Source organism: Carlito syrichta, unplaced genomic scaffold, assembly GCF_000164805.1.
Source record: "Carlito syrichta isolate Samal-C Ts95f unplaced genomic scaffold, Tarsius_syrichta-2.0.1 Scaffold312129, whole genome shotgun sequence".
NCBI lineage: Eukaryota > Metazoa > Chordata > Mammalia > Primates > Tarsiidae > Carlito > Carlito syrichta.
The window spans coordinates 316,144-324,644 of record NW_007256225.1 but is presented as its reverse complement, the minus strand read 5'-3'; positions in this window follow the sequence as shown (position 1 = coordinate 324,644).

The window sequence follows — 8,501 nt, the reverse complement described above, 5'->3', positions numbered from 1 at the left end:
TCCAACTAAAAAAAAAAAAAAAAAAACTCTTAGAGGAAAATATACCGCAAAAGCTTCATGACACTGAATTTGGCTATGATTTCTTCAATATGATACCAACGGGACAGGCAACAAAAGAAAAAATAGATAAACTGGGCGTTACAAAAATTTTTTATGTAAGAGCAGGAGTCTCTCTATGTCACCCAGACTGGAGTGCAGTGGCACATTCATGGCCACCACAGCCTCCACCTGCTAGCCTCAGGTAATCCTTCTGCCTCAGCCTTCCAAGTAGCTAGAACCACAGACATGCACCATCATGCCAGGCTAATTTTTTGATTTATTACAGAGATGCTGTCTCACCATGTTGCTCAGGCAGTTCTTGAATCCCTGAACTCAGTCAATCCTCCCAAAGTGCTGGGATTACTGGCGTAAACTGCTGTGCCTGGCGAAAATTTAAAACTTTTGTACATCAAAAGTCATTATTGGTTGGGTGGGGTGTCTCATGCCTGTAATCCCTGTTCTTTGGGAGGCTGAGGCAAGAGGATAACTTGACCTCAGGAGTTCAAGACCAGCCTGGGCATCATAGTGTGACCTTGTCTTTACAAAAATTTTAAAAATTACCTGGGAGTGGTAGCACCTGTAGTGCCTGCTACTCAGGAGGGTGAGGTAGATGGATTACCTGAGCCCAGGAGGTCAAAGCTGCGGTGAGAAGTGATTGGGCCACTGAATTCCAGCCAGGGCAACAGAGTGATACCCCTCCCCCCTCCCCCCACCAAAAAAGGGCAAAGGACTTGAGTAGAGATTTCTCCAAAGATGGTATATAAATGGCCAATAAGCAAACACACACACACAAATGCTCAACATCATAATAATTAGGAAATGCAAACAAACCCGCAATGCAATATCACCTCACACTCATTTGCATGGATACTATCAAGGTAACAGACAGAAAATCCCAGTTGTTGGCGAGGATGTGGAAAAACTGGAACCCCTGTGTGCTGTTGGTGGAAATGTAAGATGGTACAGCTGATGTGGGCAAAAGTTTGACAGTTTCTCAAAAAACTAAGAGTAGAATTATCATATGATCTAGCAATTCTACTCCTGGGTATACACCCAAAGAACTGGAAGCAGGATCTCAAATTGATATTTGCACACCCATGTTCATAGCAGCATTATTCAAAATAGCTAAAAGGCAGAAGCAACCCAAGTGTCCATTAGTGGATGAATGGATAAACAAAATAATATAAACTTACAGTGGGAATATTATTCAGTCTTAACAAGGAAGGAAATTCTGACACTTGCTACATCATGGATGAACCTTAAAGACATTATGCTGAGTGAAATAAGCTAGCCACAAAAGACAATACAGTATGGTTGCACTCACATAAGGACCTCGAGAAATCAAATTTATAAAGAAAGGAAGAAGAGTGGCAGTCGCTGGGGCTGTAGGGAAAGGGGATGGGGAGGTATCATTTAATGGTTACTGACAGTTTCAGTTTTGCAAGATGAAGAGAGTTCTGGAGATGGATGGTATGAGGGGTGCACAGTAATATGTACCACAGAATGGTACACTTAAAATTGGTGAGGATTTTAAGTTTTATCTTATGCACATTTTACCACAATAAAAGACATTAAAAAAAATAAGTAATGAGCTATCAAGCCACAAAAAAAGACATGGAGGAAACTTAAGAGCACACTGCTAAGGGAACAAGCCAGATTGAAAAGGCTATATTCTGGCCGGGCTTGGTGGCTCAGCCAGTAATCCCAGTGCTTTGGGAGGCCAAGGTGAGTGGATTGCCTGAGCCCGCAGGTTCAAGACCTGGGCAACTTGGCGAGACCTCATCTCTACAATAAATCAAAAAATTAGCCGGGTGTGGTAGTGCGCGCCTGTAGTTCCAGTTACTTGGAAAGCTGAGGGGGAAGGATCGCCAGAACCCAGGAGGTTGAGGCTGCAGTGGCCAGGAGCAGCCACTGCACTCTAGTCTGGGTGACAGAGTGAGACTCCAACTCAAAACAAAAACAAAAACAAAAAGGTTATATTCTGTACATTTCCTGCTACCTAACATTCTGGAAAAGGCAAAACTGTAGGAACAGTAAAAAGATTAGTGGTTGCCAGGAGTAGGAGCAAAGGGAGGGAGGGATGGACAGATGAAGAGGTGAAAATTGGGATTTGGGAGTCAGTGAAACTATTATAATATATGGCGGATACGTGACATTACACATTTGTCAGATGTCACACAACACAAAGAGCGAACCCTAATATAAACAAAAGTCTTTGGTTGATAACGATCTACCAATGTAGGCTCAGCACTTGTAACAAATGTTAGCTCACTAATATAATATTTTGCAGCCAGGCACGGTGGCTCACACCTGTAATCCTAGCACTTTAGGAGGTGGAGATGAGGATTGCCTGAGCCCAGGGGTTCAAGACCAGCTTGGGCAACTTGGTGAGACCTCGTCTACAATAAATCAAGAAAAATAAGCCATGCGTGGTGACACATGCCTATAGTTCCAGCTACTTGGAAGGCTGAGGCAGAGGGATCACCTGAGCCCAGCAGGTCAAGGCTACGGTGGCCGTGAGTGTGCCACTGCATTCCAGCCTGAGCAACAGAGTGAGACTCTGACTCAACAACAACAAAATTTTACTAATAGGAGAAACTATAGAAGGGGGGGGGCATATGAGTACTCTGTACTTTCCAGTCGGTTTTTCTGCAAACATAAACCTGTTCTAAAATTTAAGTCTATTAATTTTTTTAAAATAATGAAAAGAATGCTATAACCAAGTAGAATTTATCCCAGGAATACATGGGTGGTTCAACAGATTAAAAAATCAATCTATGATTGGGCACAGTGGCTCACATCTGTAATCTCAGCACTTTGGGAGGCCAAGACAGGACGATTGCTTGTGCCCTGGAATTTGAGACCAGCCTGGGCAATATAGTAAGACCTCATGTCTACAAATATGAAAAAAAAAAAATTAGCCTAATATGGTCCTAGCTACTTAGAAGGCTGATAGGGGAGGATTGCCTGAGCCTAGGAATTGGAGCTGAGGTGAGCTATGATCCCGCTACCTCACTTTAGCCTGGGCAACAGAGGAAGACCAGGTCTGTTAAAAAGAAAAATCAATTTATGTATTACAATATATTAATAGAATAAAGGGGAAAACACATTATCATCTCAATTGATGCAGAAAACGCACTGGACAAAATTCAACTCACTTTCATGATAAAACACACAGCAAAGTAGGAATGGAGGGGATTTACTCATTATCAAAAGCAAATTAATGAAAAACCCGGTTCGAGACCCGCCTGGGCAGCGAGACCTCATCTCTACAATGAATCAAAAAATCAGCCAGGCGTGGTAGAGCATGCCTATAATTCCGGCTACTCGGAAGGCTGAGGCGGAAGGATCACCGGAGCCCAGGAGGTCGAGGCTGCGGTGGCCGGGAGCAGCCACTGCACTCCAGTCTGGGCGACAGAGTGAAACTCCAACTCAAAAATAAAAAAAAAAAAAGAAAAACCCACAACTAACTTCTTATTTAAAACTGAAAAACAGCCTGACTCGGTGGCTCAGCCTGTAATCCCGTGCCTTTGGGAGGCTGAGGTGAGTGGATTGCCTGAGCCCACGGGTTCAAGACCCGCCTGGGCAACTTGGTGAGACCTCATCTCTACAATAAATCAAAAATCAGCTGGGTGTGGTAGCGCACGCCTATAATTCCAGCTACTCTGAAGGCTGAGGCGGAAGGATCGCTGGAGCCCAGTGGGTTGAGGCTGCGGTGGCCGGGAGCGGCCACTGCACTCCAGTCTGGGTGACGGAGTGAAACTCCAACTCAAAACAAAAAAAAGTGAAAAACTAGGCCAGGCTTGGTGGCTCAGCCTGTAACCCCAGTGCTCTGGAAGGCCGAAGTGAGTGGATTGCCTGAGCCCGCATGTTCTAGACCCACCTGGGCAACTTGGCGAGACCTCATCTCTACCATAAATCAAAAATTAGCCGGGCGTGGTAGTGCGTGCCTGTAGTTCCAGCTCTTGGAAGGCTGAGGTGGAAGGATCGCCGGAGCCCAGCAGGTTGAGACTGCGGGGGCCGGGAGTGGCCGCTGCACTCCCATATGGGTGACAGAGTGAGACTCCAACTCAAAACAACCAAACAAACAAACAAAAAGTGAAAAACTAACTGGGCTTGGTGACTCAGCCTGTAATCCCGTACTTTGGGAGGCTAAGGTGAGTGGATTGCCTGAACCCACGGGTACGAGACCCACCTGGGCAACTTGGCGAGACCTCATCTCTACAATAAAAAAAAAAAAAAAAAAAAATAGCCGGGTGTGGTAGTGCGTGCCTGTAGTTCAGCTACCAGGAAGGCTGAGGCGGAAGGATCGCCAGAGCCCAGCAGGTCAGGTCAAGGCTGCGATGGCCGTGAGCATGCCACTGCACTCCAATGTGGGTGACAGAGTGAGATTCCAACTCAAAAACAAAAGGAAAAAAAAGTGAAAAACTGAGCTGAGTGAGGTGGCTCAAGCCTGTAATCCCAGCACTTTGGGAAGTCTAGGCAAAAGGATTACTTGAGCCCAGGGGTCCAAGAGCAGCCTGGGCAACTTGGTGAGACCTCCTCTCTACAATAAATCAAAAAAATTAGCCGAGCACGCTAGCGTGTGCCTGTATTTACAGCTACTTGGAAGGCTGAGACAGAAGGATCACTGAAGCCCAGGAGGTCGAGGCTGTGGTGGCCGTGAGCATGCCACTATACTCTAGCCTGGGTGACAGAGTGAGACTCCTACTCAAGCAAAACAAAACAAAACAAAAAAAGTGAAAGACTGCTGGGCACCATGGTTTATGCCTGTAATCTCAGTACTTCGGGAGGTAGAGATGAGAGGATCGCCTGAGCCCACGGGTTCGAGACTAGCCTGGGCAACTTGGTGAGACCTTGTCTCTACAATAAATCAAAAAATTAGCCAGGCGTGGTGGCACGTACCTGTAGTTCCAGCTAATTGGAAGGCTGAGGTAGAAGGATCACCTGAGTCTAGAAGGCTGAAACTGCAGTGACTGTGAGTGTGCCATTGCACTCCAGCCTGGGTGACAGAGTGAGACTCCTACTCAAACAAACAAAACAAGACAAAAAAAGTGAAAGACTGCTGGGCGCCATGGTTTATGCCTGTAATCTCAATACTTCGGGAGGTAGAGACGAGAGGATAGCCTGAGCCCACGGGTTCAAGACTAGCCTGGGCAACTTGGTGAGACCTTGTCTCTACAATAAAATTAGTCAGGTGTGGTGGCACGTACCTGTAGTTCCAGCTAATTGGAAGGTTGAGATAGAAGGATCACCTGAGTCTAGAAGGCTGAGGCTGCAGTGGGTGAGTGTGCCATTGCACTCTAGCCTGGGAGAGAGTGAGACTCCTGCTCAAAAAAAAAAAAAAAAAGTGAAAGACTGAAAGTTTCTCTCTAAGATCAGGAGCAAGACAAGGATGTCTGCTGTCACCACTTCTATTCAACGATATAATAGAAGTTCTAGCAAGGGAAATTATACAAGAAAAAGAAATAAAAGATACTCGAACCAGCTGGGCTCGGTGGCTCAACCTGTAATCCTGCGCTTTGGGAGGCTGAGGTGAGTGTATTGCCAGAGCCCGCGGGTTCGAGACCCTCCTGGGCAACTTGGCAAGACCTCACCTCTATAATAAATAAAAAATTAGCCAGGTGTGGTAGCGCGCGCCTGTAGTTCCAGTTACTTGGAAGGCTGAGGCGGAAGGATCACCGGAGCCCAGCAGATTGAGGCTGCGGTGGCCGGAAGCGGCCACTGCACTCCAGTCTGGGTGACAGAGTGAGACTCCAACTCAAAAAATAAATAAATAAATAAAATAAGATACTCAAACTGGAAAGAAAGGAGTAAAACTATAGTGCATAGGTTTTTAGATGACATGATCCTATGTACAGAATATCCTAAAGAATCCACAAACAGAAATACTAGGGCTGATAAACAGGTTTGGCAAGGTTGGAGGCTTCACAATCAATACACAAAGTTCAGATGTCTACGCTAGCAACAAATAATCTAGCAGTGAATAATGAAACATTAGCAATGAACAGTCTGAAAAGTAATTAAAGAGCCCGGCTCAGTGGCTCTGCCTGTAATCCCGCGCTTTGGGAGGCTGAGGTGAGTGGATTGCTTGAGCCTGAGGGTTTGAGACCTGCCTGCGCAACTTGGCGAGACCTCATCTATACAATAAATCAAAAAAATTAGCCGGGTGTGGTAGCACACACCTGTAGTTCCAGCTACTTGGAAGGCTGAGGTGGAAGGATCGCCGGAGCCCAGCAGGTCGAGGCTGCAGTGGCCAGGAGCGGCCATTGCACTCCAGTCTGGGTGACAGAGTGAGACTCAAAAAAAAAAAAAAAAGAAAAGTAATTAAGGAAACAATTTCATTTACAGTAGTATCAAAAGGAATAAAATATGTAGGAATAAATTTAAACAAGGAAATGAAGATTGGTACACCGAAAACTAAAAACATTATTGAAGCTGGGCACGGTGGCTCACACCTATAATCTCAGCACTTTGGGAGACCAAGGAGGGAGGATTGCTTTACCCAGGAATTTGAGACTAGCCTGGGCAACATGGCAACACCTCATCTCTACAATGAATAAAAGAGTGCCAGCTCACACCCGTAATCCCAGCACTTTGGGAGGATTACCTGAGACAAGGGGTACAAGACCAGCCTGGGCAACTTGGCAAGACTTTGTTTCCACAATAAATAAAAAAGTGTCAGGCACAAAATGTGGCCACCAGTATCCAAATTATTTATCTAGTCACTTTTCTCAGCAAGGGCCTGTAAGGAAAAACACCTTGAAGGGAACTAACTGGCATTGCAAGTAAATGAGTTGGCCTGTCCTTTACAAGTGATGCATAAGTGTACCATTTAGGGTTCTTTCTGTTAAAGGTATAGAACTCAAACTGATTTAGGTAAAGGAATTTACTGGATTACATACAGAGAAGCTTAGAAGAACAGCAAGCTTTAGGAATGGCTGAATCCATGTTCTCAACTGATACTGTAAAAAATTTCAACCGGCCGGGCTCGGTGGCTCAGCCTGTAATCCTGTGCTTTAGGAGGCTGAGGTGAGTGGACTGCCTGAGCCCGCGGGTTCGAGACCCGCCTGGGCAACCTGGCGAGACTTCATCTCTACAATAAATCAAAAAATTAGCCGGGCGTGGTAGCGCACACCTGTAGTTCCAGCTACTTGGAAAGCTGAGGCGGAAGGATCGCTGGAGCACAGCAGGTGGAGGCTGTGGAGGCAAGGAGCGGCCACTTCACTCCAGTCTGGGTGACAGAGTGAGACTCCAACTCAAAAAAAAAAAAAAAAAAAACAATTTCAGCCATTGCTTTGCTAGACTCTGGTATGGCCATGTGGTCTTTGAATTATGGTTGTTGCCATGCTTCATGCTTCCTGGCTTTGGCCTCCTCCTCCACCTTGGGGAGATGAATCTTCTCTTTCTCTAATTTACTTTTTTTTTTTTGAGTTGGAGTCTCATTTTGTCACCCAGGTTGGGGTGCAGTGGCACACTCATGGCCACCACAGCCTCCATGTGCTGGGCTCAGGAGATCCTTCCGCTTCTGCCTTCCAGTCCGCGGGTTCGGGACTAGCCTGAGCAGCAAGGTGAGACCTGTCTCTACAATAAATCAAAAAATTGTTTGGGTGTGGTAATGCGAACCTGTAGTTTCAGCTATGTGGGAAAAAAAAAGGCTGGGCTTGGTGGCTCAGCCTGTAATCCCAGCACTTTGGGCGGCCGAAGTTGAGTGGATTGCCTGAGCCTGCCAGTTTGAGACCAGCCCATGCAACTTGGTGAGACCTCATCTCTACAATAAAATAAAAAATAGCTGGACGTGATAACACATGTCTGAAGTTCTGGGCTACTGGGAAGGCTGAGGCAGAAAGATCACCAGAGTCCAGAAGGTCGACGCTGGGGTGGCCTGTAGTTCCAGCTATTTGGAAGGTTGAGGCAGAAGGATCACTAGCGCCCAGCAGGTGGAGGCTGCGGTGGCCGTGAGTGTGCTATTGCACTCCATTCAGCCTGGGCAACAGAGTGATACTCCGACTGAAAAAACAAACAAAAAAACCCCCAAAACCCAAAAACAAAACAAAACAAAAAAGTGTCTCACCCTTTCTTAGTCTGGCTTTCTTCGGTGATGGCTTCATTCTTATCCCCATTAATTCCAAGCTTAAATCCTTCAAAATTCACGATAAGTGAAAAATGTAGCTGGGCTCTGTGGCTCAGCTTGTAATCCTGCGCCTTGGGAGGCTGAGGTGAGTTGATTGCCTGAGTCCGCGGGTTCGAGACCCACCTGGGCAACTTGGTGAGACATCATGTCTTCAATAAATAAAAAAATTAGCCAGGCATCGTAGCTTGCACCTGTAGTTCCAGCTACTTGGAAGGCTGAGGCGGAAGGATCGCCGGAGCCCAGCAGGTCGAGGCTGTGGTGGCCATGAGCAGCCACTGCGCTCCAATCTGGGCGACAGAGTGAGACTCCAAATAAAAAAAAAAAAAAA